We start from the raw sequence: 13,370 nt of genomic DNA on the forward strand, positions 1-13,370 counted from the left end.
AATTTTATACTGATATAAGTATTTATATATTATAATATTTATTTTAAATATAAAAAAATTTATGACAAAATATATTATTAGAGTATTTGTTGAGATTAATATAAGATTATTTTAAATAAGAATTAATTTATATAATTATTAAAATATTATTAATTTTATGTTATGTAATTTTAATAAAAATAAATAATAATAATAATAAATATACAAATTTTTTAACAATTTAAATTTTATATGATCTAAATAATTTTGTTAAGTACGATATGAGAAATCATTGTAAGCTTCGTTAAGAAACTTTGTAATATAAAATAATAATAATAATATTAAATATATAAATAAATAAAATAAATTTGATATATATTTTTAGTTCATTCTGTGTATAAATCAAAGGATACCGAATAATTGGTAACGGATGCGATATATTATAGTATCGAGTATTAAAACATAATATATAAATTTATCTTGTTATTCAAATTTTTTGTTACTTAACTTATGTATTTAGAAAATTTATAATATTATTTATATAATTGACATAAAATCTTATAAATTGAAATTTTATTAATATGTATCAAAAGAAGAGAGTAACGTATTGATATAATATCAAAGGATACTGATTATTTAAATAACGAATACGTCATATATTGTTTGTGTAACGAAGTTCACTTGGCCATCTAGTTTAAAATAACATTTTCAATAGAAAGTTTATATGCTTTGTTTTTTTTTTTTTCTTTAATTATTAAAAAAATAAATTGAAATTTAATTCAATCAAATTTTATAATAATTTTAAAAAAATTTTTCCTTTTAAAAAATATTTTGTGATGTTGTGATAATATGTATTAATACAAGTGCATCCTGATACTTTTATCTCTAGTAAAGGTATGAGTATCATGAACAGTTTTGTTATCTAATGATATTATTTTGATAATATTTTGTGTATATTCTTATAATATTTTGTCTAAATATCATCATAATACAATATTATTTTGATAATATTTTATGAATATTCTTATAATATGTTACCTAAATGTCATCATAATATGATGAATTATTTCCATAATAACATATAAAAAAAAAAAAAAAAAAAAAGAATCATTAATTTATAATTATTTAAATTGATTCTTTAAAAAAATATTATAATATATTATTTATAAAAATAATTTTTACTCTTATTTTAAATAAATTTGTGGCCTTTTATTAAAAGGCCTATGATCGATGTATTATTATTATAAAAATTAATGCAATGTTTTTAATTTATGCTTTCTTTTCAGTTTTCTTTGGTAATAACACTGCTTGAATGTTTGGTAATACACCACCTTGAGCAATTGTTACACCAGATAATAATTTATTTAATTCTTCATCATTACGAATTGCCAATTGTAAATGACGTGGAATGATACGTGTTTTTTTGTTATCACGGGCAGCATTACCAGCTAACTCGAGAACTTCTGCAGCCAAATATTCCATAACAGCAGCCAAATATACTGGGGCACCAGCACCTACTCGTTCAGCATAATTTCCTTTTCGTAATAATCTGTGAATTCTTCCAACAGGAAATTGTAATCCTGCTCGGCTTGATCTTGACTTTGCCTTTCCCTTTACTTTACCACCTTTACCTCGTCCAGACATAGCGAATAAATTTATTTAATTAATATTTTTTTTTGTAAATATAATCACACAGATGTGTACGTTACGGGGATTGTAACATAAATGTTTAAAATGTTATTTGGGTATTTTAATTTATAATATTTATAAAATATAAAACTTTAAAAATAAACCAATCACCTTATAGTATTATTTTTAGCCAATCAGAGAGTAGTATTCATTTTTATTGTTATATCCATCTTCGCGTATATAATACGCTAGTTGTATACACGACACGCTCATACATATACTGACTGGTGTTCTGTAACTATCTGTGTATATTAATTGTTTGTAACAATGCCACCAAAAACAAGTGGAAAAGCAGCAAAAAAAGCTGGCAAAGCTCAAAAAAATATATCAAAGAGTGATAAGAAAAAGAAGAGGAAGCGCAAGGAATCATATGCAATTTACATTTACAAAGTATTAAAACAAGTGCATCCTGATACTGGTATCTCTAGTAAAGCTATGAGTATCATGAACAGTTTTGTTAATGATATTTTTGAACGTATTGCTGCTGAAGCATCACGTTTAGCACATTATAATAAACGTTCAACAATCACAAGTCGGGAAATTCAAACCGCAGTTCGATTATTATTACCTGGTGAATTGGCAAAGCACGCTGTTAGTGAAGGTACTAAAGCTGTTACAAAATATACAAGTTCAAAATAAATAAATCGAAAATATTATTTAATTGATAACATAAAAATACATCAACATATAAAAACGGCTCTCTTTTTAAGAGAGCCATCAAATTTTTTAAATAAGAGTAAATTATTTTTATATATACAAAAAAATAAAATAAACAATTATTAATATCATATTTAATATAAAATTTTATATATTAATAGCTTGAATATATCTATTATTAGTATATCAATATTATTAATTTTAAATATAATAAAGGATATCGCGGAATATATATCGTAAATCAGTGTAATGCAAATGCATTACATTACATTACCTTTATTATTTTCATTTTACATTTACTACTTGTTTATGTACGCTTATAATTATTAGAAAAATATTTTTAATAATTTTAAAAAATAAATGAAATAATAAAAATTTAATAATAAATTATTTATTGAAAGTATAAAAAATGGTATAGCAAAATCTTTATTTTCTTTGATTAAGGCGAAATGTTTTATTAGTTATAAATTCGATAATCTCCTATCGATACTTGTTACTCTTAACTTGTATATATAAAAAATATAATAGTATATTAATTTATAATAAAATTTTTTCAAAAATTCAATAAGTTATTGTAAAATAAAATAGATAATATACAAATTATAATTTATTATTGCAGATATATTACAATAAAAAAAAAAAAAATAAATAAAAATATTTGGTAATGTATGTTATAAAAAAAATAATTTGTTGTAAACAAATTATATAATATGTTATATTTATTAACAAATTTATTTACTCTTATATAAATAAAATTAGTGGCTTCCCAAAAAGGAAAGCCTGTTTAAATTTATCGGATGTATTAAATATTCTTTAATAAATTTACTAAATATTTTAAGTAAATTATTATATTTTCTTAACCTCCAAAACCATACAAAGTACGACCTTGTCGTTTTAATGCATATACAACATCCATAGCTGTAACTGTTTTACGTTTTGCGTGTTCAGTATATGTAACAGCATCCCGAATAACATTTTCAAGGAATACTTTAAGTACACCACGTGTTTCTTCATAAATTAAACCAGAGATACGTTTTACTCCACCTCGTCGTGCTAAACGACGAATTGCAGGTTTTGTAATACCTTGGATATTATCACGCAAAACTTTTCTATGACGTTTTGCACCCCCTTTTCCAAGACCCTTTCCACCTTTTCCTCTGCCAGTCATTTTAATAAAAAATTATTTACAATATTTTAACGAACGGATAACACGTGTGTTAACCTCACAAGTATTGTAATGTATGTGAGCGCCGGTACAATTGTGCCTTTTTATATAAAGCATTAAAGATTTTTTAAGCCACGCCTATACAATTTGATTAGTCCATACTCTGATAGCTATCCAATAGGATATGACAACAAAAATTTTGAAATTTCATATAAATATAAATACAACACATTTATTTCGCATTTAAACATTTGACTTTGTAGTATCAAATTGTCGAATATAATTTTAAAAATTGTGTGTTTTTTTGTAAAAACATTATTATTTGAAAATGGCTAGAACCAAGCAAACTGCACGTAAATCAACTGGTGGTAAAGCACCAAGAAAACAATTAGCAACGAAAGCTGCACGTAAAAGTGCACCAGCAACTGGTGGAGTAAAAAAACCACACAGATATCGTCCTGGTACAGTAGCTTTACGAGAAATTCGTCGTTATCAAAAAAGTACTGAATTGTTAATTCGTAAATTACCATTCCAACGTTTAGTACGTGAAATTGCACAAGATTTTAAAACCGATTTACGTTTCCAAAGTTCAGCTGTTATGGCATTACAAGAAGCTAGTGAAGCCTATTTAGTAGGTTTATTTGAAGATACCAATTTATGCGCAATTCATGCAAAGCGTGTTACAATTATGCCTAAGGATATACAATTGGCAAGACGTATTCGTGGAGAACGTGCATAAGCGTTTTAAATGACAATTTAAAAAAAAAAAAAACAAATAAGAAATATTTTCGGTCCTATATATAGGACCAACATATATTATTAAATAAGAGTATATTATTTTTATTAAAAAATATATATATATATATATATATATATAATTATTGAAATAAAATTAAACATTATTAAAATTTTGTTATAATTATAAGCGATTGCTATTTCTAAAAATAAATAAATTTCATAAAATTTATATTATTTTATATTCATTTGAAATATTAAAAAAACTTCTCGCTTTAAAGTAACCATGATATGAGTTATAAATGCAATAAAATTTTATACAAAAAATAATATTTATTTGTTGACGAATAATATAAAAGGTTTACATTTCTAAATAACATATATTTATATATGGTGTGTAAAAAAAAAGAAAAGAAGAAAAATAATTTATATTTTTAATATAAAAAGGCAACCGCACACAGTGTTCCCAAGCGGTCACCCATCCAAGTACTGACTGTGCCCAATGTTGCTTAACTTCGGTGATCGGACGAGAACCGGTGTTTTCAACGTGGTATGGCTGTTGCCAGTAATAAATGAAAATTTTTACAAATATATATTTTTCATAAATATCATTAATATTAAAGTATATTATTAAAATTTTCAATGAAGTAATCAATTTAAATATATACTTATTTATTATACCATATATTTTAAATAAAAATGCAACCGCACACAGTATTCTCAAGTGGCCACCCATCCGTGGTACTGACTGTGGCAAATGTTTCTTAACTATTATTTTATAAAATATTTATACAAAAAATAATTTACTCTTATCAAATATTAATTTGTGGCCTGTATTAAGGCCTATGTTATTTTCATTTTTTAGCAAAAATAATGAAATATTTCAATATATTATTAAAGTAACAGATCATTTCTTTTTTGGTGCTGCTTTTTTAATTTTTGTAGGAGATGATTTGGCAACAGAAGCTTTCTTAGCTTTTGGTGCTTTCGGTTTACGAGCAGGGCTACTTTTGGCAGCGGATTTTGTACTTTTTGCTGGTTTTGCTTTAACTGGTGCTTTTTTTGATGCCGCTGATGATTTTGCAGTAACTTTTTTAGCAGCAGTTGATGATGATGGAGTCGCTTTTTTTGCTTTAGGCTTTTTGGCTGCCAATGATGTAGTTGTGGCTTTCTTTTCTTTTGGTGCCCGTTTACTTTTAGCACTCTTTGCTGAACCTTTTGCTCCACTTTCTTTTTTGGATACTTTTGATTTAGCTGAAGAATTAGATGAAGCGGAAGCAGCCAATTTGAATGAACCAGATGCACCTTTACCTTTAGTTTGTACCAAGGCTCCCTCAGTTACAGCAGCTTTTAAATATTTTTTAATAAATGGTGAAATTTTATCAGAATCCACTTTATAATTTGCAGCTAAATATTTTTTAATTGCTTGTAATGATGAACCACCACGTTCTTTTAAATTTTTAATTGCGTTAACAACCATTTCTGATGTACGTGGATGTGTTGGTTTTGAATGTTGTTTTGTACGTTTAGCACCAGAAGCTGTTGCTTTTTTTGTTGGTGTTGTAGAAGCAGCAGTAACCGCAGTTGCTGCAACAGCTGTAGAATTTTCTTCGGCCATATTTTTTTACTTTATAAAAATAATGTATTTATTATAAATATTTAAATGATAAAATATAATAATTCTATCAAATAAAAAATAAAGGTTTTCAATTATATCATTATTCACAATAATATAAGTCCCTATGTAAGTCAAAGTACCATGTAGAAAACACATAAAAATTAAATAGTATTTCTAATTTACTGTCGTAGTAAACATGATTTATTTTTTCAATTTCTATAATATATAAAATAATAAATTATAAATTTAATAATAATATTTATTTTATAAATTAAAATATATTTAATTTTTTTATTAACAATTATTAATAAACATAGTTTAATATTAATTATTTCAATCATACAAAACAATAATATTTTTAAGGTAAACTTAAAAAGTATATATTTTTATTTTTTATTTAATATCGATTTATTATAAATTATTAGTATATAAATAATTAAAAAATTTAATATATAAATATATATATTATAGTATAAGATTTCATTTTTAGAAAAACTTTTTTTGTCAATAATGAAAACGTATTATTATGAAATGTGTTAATCGAACATTGACAAAATATATTTCATTAGAAAATACTTTTATTTATGCATTAATATCAATAATTAACTATTAAATTAATTTTTTCATAATTATATAAAGAAATTTTATACTGATATAAGTATTTATATATTATAATATTTATTTTAAATATAAAAAAATTTATGACAAAATATATTATTAGAGTATTTGTTGAGATTAATATAAGATTATTTTAAATAAGAATTAATTTATATAATTATTAAAATATTATTAATTTTATGTTATGTAATTTTAATAAAAATAAATAATAATAATAATAAATATACAAATTTTTTAACAATTTAAATTTTATATGATCTAAATAATTTTGTTAAGTACGATATGAGAAATCATTGTAAGCTTCGTTAAGAAACTTTGTAATATAAAATAATAATAATAATATTAAATATATAAATAAATAAAATAAATTTGATATATATTTTTAGTTCATTCTGTGTATAAATCAAAGGATACCGAATAATTGGTAACGGATGCGATATATTATAGTATCGAGTATTAAAACATAATATATAAATTTATCTTGTTATTCAAATTTTTTGTTACTTAACTTATGTATTTAGAAAATTTATAATATTATTTATATAATTGACATAAAATCTTATAAATTGAAATTTTATTAATATGTATCAAAAGAAGAGAGTAACGTATTGATATAATATCAAAGGATACTGATTATTTAAATAACGAATACGTCATATATTGTTTGTGTAACGAAGTTCACTTGGCCATCTAGTTTAAAATAACATTTTCAATAGAAAGTTTATATGCTTTGTTTTTTTTTTTTTTTTAATTATTAAAAAAATAAATTGAAATTTAATTCAATCAAATTTTATAATAATTTTAAAAAAATTTTTCCTTTTAAAAAATATTTTGTGATGTTGTGATAATATGTATTAATACAAGTGCATCCTGATACTTTTATCTCTAGTAAAGGTATGAGTATCATGAACAGTTTTGTTATCTAATGATATTATTTTGATAATATTTTGTGTATATTCTTATAATATTTTGTCTAAATATCATCATAATACAATATTATTTTGATAATATTTTATGAATATTCTTATAATATGTTACCTAAATGTCATCATAATATGATGAATTATTTCCATAATAACATATAAAAAAAGAAAAAAAAAAAAAGAATCATTAATTTATAATTATTTAAATTGATTCTTTAAAAAAATATTATAATATATTATTTATAAAAATAATTTTTACTCTTATTTTAAATAAATTTGTGGCCTTTTATTAAAAGGCCTATGATCGATGTATTATTATTATAAAAATTAATGCAATGTTTTTAATTTATGCTTTCTTTTCAGTTTTCTTTGGTAATAACACTGCTTGAATGTTTGGTAATACACCACCTTGAGCAATTGTTACACCAGATAATAATTTATTTAATTCTTCATCATTACGAATTGCCAATTGTAAATGACGTGGAATGATACGTGTTTTTTTGTTATCACGGGCAGCATTACCAGCTAACTCGAGAACTTCTGCAGCCAAATATTCCATAACAGCAGCCAAATATACTGGGGCACCAGCACCTACTCGTTCAGCATAATTTCCTTTTCGTAATAATCTGTGAATTCTTCCAACAGGAAATTGTAATCCTGCTCGGCTTGATCTTGACTTTGCCTTTCCCTTTACTTTACCACCTTTACCTCGTCCAGACATAGCGAATAAATTTATTTAATTAATATTTTTTTTTGTAAATATAATCACACAGATGTGTACGTTACGGGGATTGTAACATAAATGTTTAAAATGTTATTTGGGTATTTTAATTTATAATATTTATAAAATATAAAACTTTAAAAATAAACCAATCACCTTATAGTATTATTTTTAGCCAATCAGAGAGTAGTATTCATTTTTATTGTTATATCCATCTTCGCGTATATAATACGCTAGTTGTATACACGACACGCTCATACATATACTGACTGGTGTTCTGTAACTATCTGTGTATATTAATTGTTTGTAACAATGCCACCAAAAACAAGTGGAAAAGCAGCAAAAAAAGCTGGCAAAGCTCAAAAAAATATATCAAAGAGTGATAAGAAAAAGAAGAGGAAGCGCAAGGAATCATATGCAATTTACATTTACAAAGTATTAAAACAAGTGCATCCTGATACTGGTATCTCTAGTAAAGCTATGAGTATCATGAACAGTTTTGTTAATGATATTTTTGAACGTATTGCTGCTGAAGCATCACGTTTAGCACATTATAATAAACGTTCAACAATCACAAGTCGGGAAATTCAAACCGCAGTTCGATTATTATTACCTGGTGAATTGGCAAAGCACGCTGTTAGTGAAGGTACTAAAGCTGTTACAAAATATACAAGTTCAAAATAAATAAATCGAAAATATTATTTAATTGATAACATAAAAATACATCAACATATAAAAACGGCTCTCTTTTTAAGAGAGCCATCAAATTTTTTAAATAAGAGTAAATTATTTTTATATATACAAAAAAATAAAATAAACAATTATTAATATCATATTTAATATAAAATTTTATATATTAATAGCTTGAATATATCTATTATTAGTATATCAATATTATTAATTTTAAATATAATAAAGGATATCGCGGAATATATATCGTAAATCAGTGTAATGCAAATGCATTACATTACCTTTATTATTTTCATTTTACATTTACTACTTGTTTATTTTTTAAAATTATTAGAAAAATATTTTTAATAATTTTAAAAAATAAATGAAATAATAAAAATTTAATAATAAATTATTTATTGAAAGTATAAAAAATGGTATAGCAAAATCTTTATTTTCTTTGATTAAGGCGAAATGTTTTATTAGTTATAAATTCGATAATCTCCTATCGATACTTGTTACTCTTAACTTGTATATATAAAAAATATAATAGTATATTAATTTATAATAAAATTTTTTCAAAAATTCAATAAGTTATTGTAAAATAAAATAGATAATATACAAATTATAATTTATTATTGCAGATATATTACAATAAAAAAAAAAAAAATAAATAAAAATATTTGGTAATGTATGTTATAAACAAAATAATTTGTTGTAAACAAATTATATAATATGTTATATTTATTAACAAATTTATTTACTCTTATATAAATAAAATTAGTGGCTTCCCAAAAAGGAAAGCCTGTTTAAATTTATCGGATGTATTAAATATTCTTTAATAAATTTACTAAATATTTTAAGTAAATTATTATATTTTCTTAACCTCCAAAACCATACAAAGTACGACCTTGTCGTTTTAATGCATATACAACATCCATAGCTGTAACTGTTTTACGTTTTGCGTGTTCAGTATATGTAACAGCATCCCGAATAACATTTTCAAGGAATACTTTAAGTACACCACGTGTTTCTTCATAAATTAAACCAGAGATACGTTTTACTCCACCTCGTCGTGCTAAACGACGAATTGCAGGTTTTGTAATACCTTGGATATTATCACGCAAAACTTTTCTATGACGTTTTGCACCCCCTTTTCCAAGACCCTTTCCACCTTTTCCTCTGCCAGTCATTTTAATAAAAAATTATTTACAATATTTTAACGAACGGATAACACGTGTGTTAACCTCACAAGTATTGTAATGTATGTGAGCGCCGGTACAATTGTGCCTTTTTATATAAAGCATTAAAGATTTTTTAAGCCACGCCTATACAATTTGATTAGTCCATACTCTGATAGCTATCCAATAGGATATGACAACAAAAATTTTGAAATTTCATATAAATATAAATACAACACATTTATTTCGCATTTAAACATTTGACTTTGTAGTATCAAATTGTCGAATATAATTTTAAAAATTGTGTGTTTTTTTGTAAAAACATTATTATTTGAAAATGGCTAGAACCAAGCAAACTGCACGTAAATCAACTGGTGGTAAAGCACCAAGAAAACAATTAGCAACGAAAGCTGCACGTAAAAGTGCACCAGCAACTGGTGGAGTAAAAAAACCACACAGATATCGTCCTGGTACAGTAGCTTTACGAGAAATTCGTCGTTATCAAAAAAGTACTGAATTGTTAATTCGTAAATTACCATTCCAACGTTTAGTACGTGAAATTGCACAAGATTTTAAAACCGATTTACGTTTCCAAAGTTCAGCTGTTATGGCATTACAAGAAGCTAGTGAAGCCTATTTAGTAGGTTTATTTGAAGATACCAATTTATGCGCAATTCATGCAAAGCGTGTTACAATTATGCCTAAGGATATACAATTGGCAAGACGTATTCGTGGAGAACGTGCATAAGCGTTTTAAATGACAATTTAAAAAAAAAAAAAACAAATAAGAAATATTTTCGGTCCTATATATAGGACCAACATATATTATTAAATAAGAGTATATTATTTTTATTAAAAAATATATATATATATATATATATATAAATTATTGAAATAAAATTAAACATTATTAAAATTTTGTTATAATTATAAGCGATTGCTATTTCTAAAAATAAATAAATTTCATAAAATTTATATTATTTTATATTCATTTGAAATATTAAAAAAACTTCTCGCTTTAAAGTAACCATGATATGAGTTATAAATGCAATAAAATTTTATACAAAAAATAATATTTATTTGTTGACGAATAATATAAAAGGTTTACATTTCTAAATAACATATATTTATATATGGTGTGTAAAAAAAAAGAAAAGAAGAAAAATAATTTATATTTTTAATATAAAAAGGCAACCGCACACAGTGTTCCCAAGCGGTCACCCATCCAAGTACTGACTGTGCCCAATGTTGCTTAACTTCGGTGATCGGACGAGAACCGGTGTTTTCAACGTGGTATGGCTGTTGCCAGTAATAAATGAAAATTTTTACAAATATATATTTTTCATAAATATCATTAATATTAAAGTATATTATTAAAATTTTCAATGAAGTAATCAATTTAAATATATACTTATTTATTATACCATATATTTTAAATAAAAATGCAACCGCACACAGTATTCTCAAGTGGCCACCCATCCGTGGTACTGACTGTGGCAAATGTTTCTTAACTATTATTTTATAAAATATTTATACAAAAAATAATTTACTCTTATCAAATATTAATTTGTGGCCTGTATTAAGGCCTATGTTATTTTCATTTTTTAGCAAAAATAATGAAATATTTCAATATATTATTAAAGTAACAGATCATTTCTTTTTTGGTGCTGCTTTTTTAATTTTTGTAGGAGATGATTTGGCAACAGAAGCTTTCTTAGCTTTTGGTGCTTTCGGTTTACGAGCAGGGCTACTTTTGGCAGCGGATTTTGTACTTTTTGCTGGTTTTGCTTTAACTGGTGCTTTTTTTGATGCCGCTGATGATTTTGCAGTAACTTTTTTAGCAGCAGTTGATGATGATGGAGTCGCTTTTTTTGCTTTAGGCTTTTTGGCTGCCAATGATGTAGTTGTGGCTTTCTTTTCTTTTGGTGCCCGTTTACTTTTAGCACTCTTTGCTGAACCTTTTGCTCCACTTTCTTTTTTGGATACTTTTGATTTAGCTGAAGAATTAGATGAAGCGGAAGCAGCCAATTTGAATGAACCAGATGCACCTTTACCTTTAGTTTGTACCAAGGCTCCCTCAGTTACAGCAGCTTTTAAATATTTTTTAATAAATGGTGAAATTTTATCAGAATCCACTTTATAATTTGCAGCTAAATATTTTTTAATTGCTTGTAATGATGAACCACCACGTTCTTTTAAATTTTTAATTGCGTTAACAACCATTTCTGATGTACGTGGATGTGTTGGTTTTGAATGTTGTTTTGTACGTTTAGCACCAGAAGCTGTTGCTTTTTTTGTTGGTGTTGTAGAAGCAGCAGTAACCGCAGTTGCTGCAACAGCTGTAGAATTTTCTTCGGCCATATTTTTTTACTTTATAAAAATAATGTATTTATTATAAATATTTAAATGATAAAATATAATAATTCTATCAAATAAAAAATAAAGGTTTTCAATTATATCATTATTCACAATAATATAAGTCCCTATGTAAGTCAAAGTACCATGTAGAAAACACATAAAAATTAAATAGTATTTCTAATTTACTGTCGTAGTAAACATGATTTATTTTTTCAATTTCTATAATATATAAAATAATAAATTATAAATTTAATAATAATATTTATTTTATAAATTAAAATATATTTAATTTTTTTATTAACAATTATTAATAAACATAGTTTAATATTAATTATTTCAATCATACAAAACAATAATATTTTTAAGGTAAACTTAAAAAGTATATATTTTTATTTTTTATTTAATATCGATTTATTATAAATTATTAGTATATAAATAATTAAAAAATTTAATATATAAATATATATATTATAGTATAAGATTTCATTTTTAGAAAAACTTTTTTTGTCAATAATGAAAACGTATTATTATGAAATGTGTTAATCGAACATTGACAAAATATATTTCATTAGAAAATACTTTTATTTATGCATTAATATCAATAATTAACTATTAAATTAATTTTTTCATAATTATATAAAGAAATTTTATACTGATATAAGTATTTATATATTATAATATTTATTTTAAATATAAAAAAATTTATGACAAAATATATTATTAGAGTATTTGTTGAGATTAATATAAGATTATTTTAAATAAGAATTAATTTATATAATTATTAAAATATTATTAATTTTATGTTATGTAATTTTAATAAAAATAAATAATAATAATAATAAATATACAAATTTTTTAACAATTTAAATTTTATATGATCTAAATAATTTTGTTAAGTACGATATGAGAAATCATTGTAAGCTTCGTTAAGAAACTTTGTAATATAAAATAATAATAATAATATTAAATATATAAATAAATAAAATAAATTTGATATATATTTTTAGTTCATTCTGTGTATAAATCAAAGGATACCGAATAATTGGTAACGGATGCG

General features: G+C 23.7%; 2 non-coding genes across 2 annotated transcripts; both read right to left on the reverse strand.

The window, feature by feature from the left end:
* Positions 1-4,670: 4,670 nt before the first annotated feature.
* On the reverse strand, positions 4,671-4,789 carry LOC123304313. The gene has a single exon (XR_006536344.1). It is a non-coding gene; the product is annotated as a 5S ribosomal RNA (ribosomal RNA).
* A 6,354-nt stretch (positions 4,790-11,143) lies between these two features.
* LOC123304314 lies at positions 11,144-11,262 on the reverse strand. The gene has a single exon (XR_006536345.1). It is a non-coding gene; the product is annotated as a 5S ribosomal RNA (ribosomal RNA).
* Positions 11,263-13,370: the final 2,108 nt, after the last annotated feature.

This window comes from Chrysoperla carnea (assembly GCF_905475395.1).
Source record: "Chrysoperla carnea chromosome X unlocalized genomic scaffold, inChrCarn1.1 SUPER_X_unloc_4, whole genome shotgun sequence".
In the NCBI taxonomy this organism is placed as follows: domain Eukaryota; kingdom Metazoa; phylum Arthropoda; class Insecta; order Neuroptera; family Chrysopidae; genus Chrysoperla; species Chrysoperla carnea.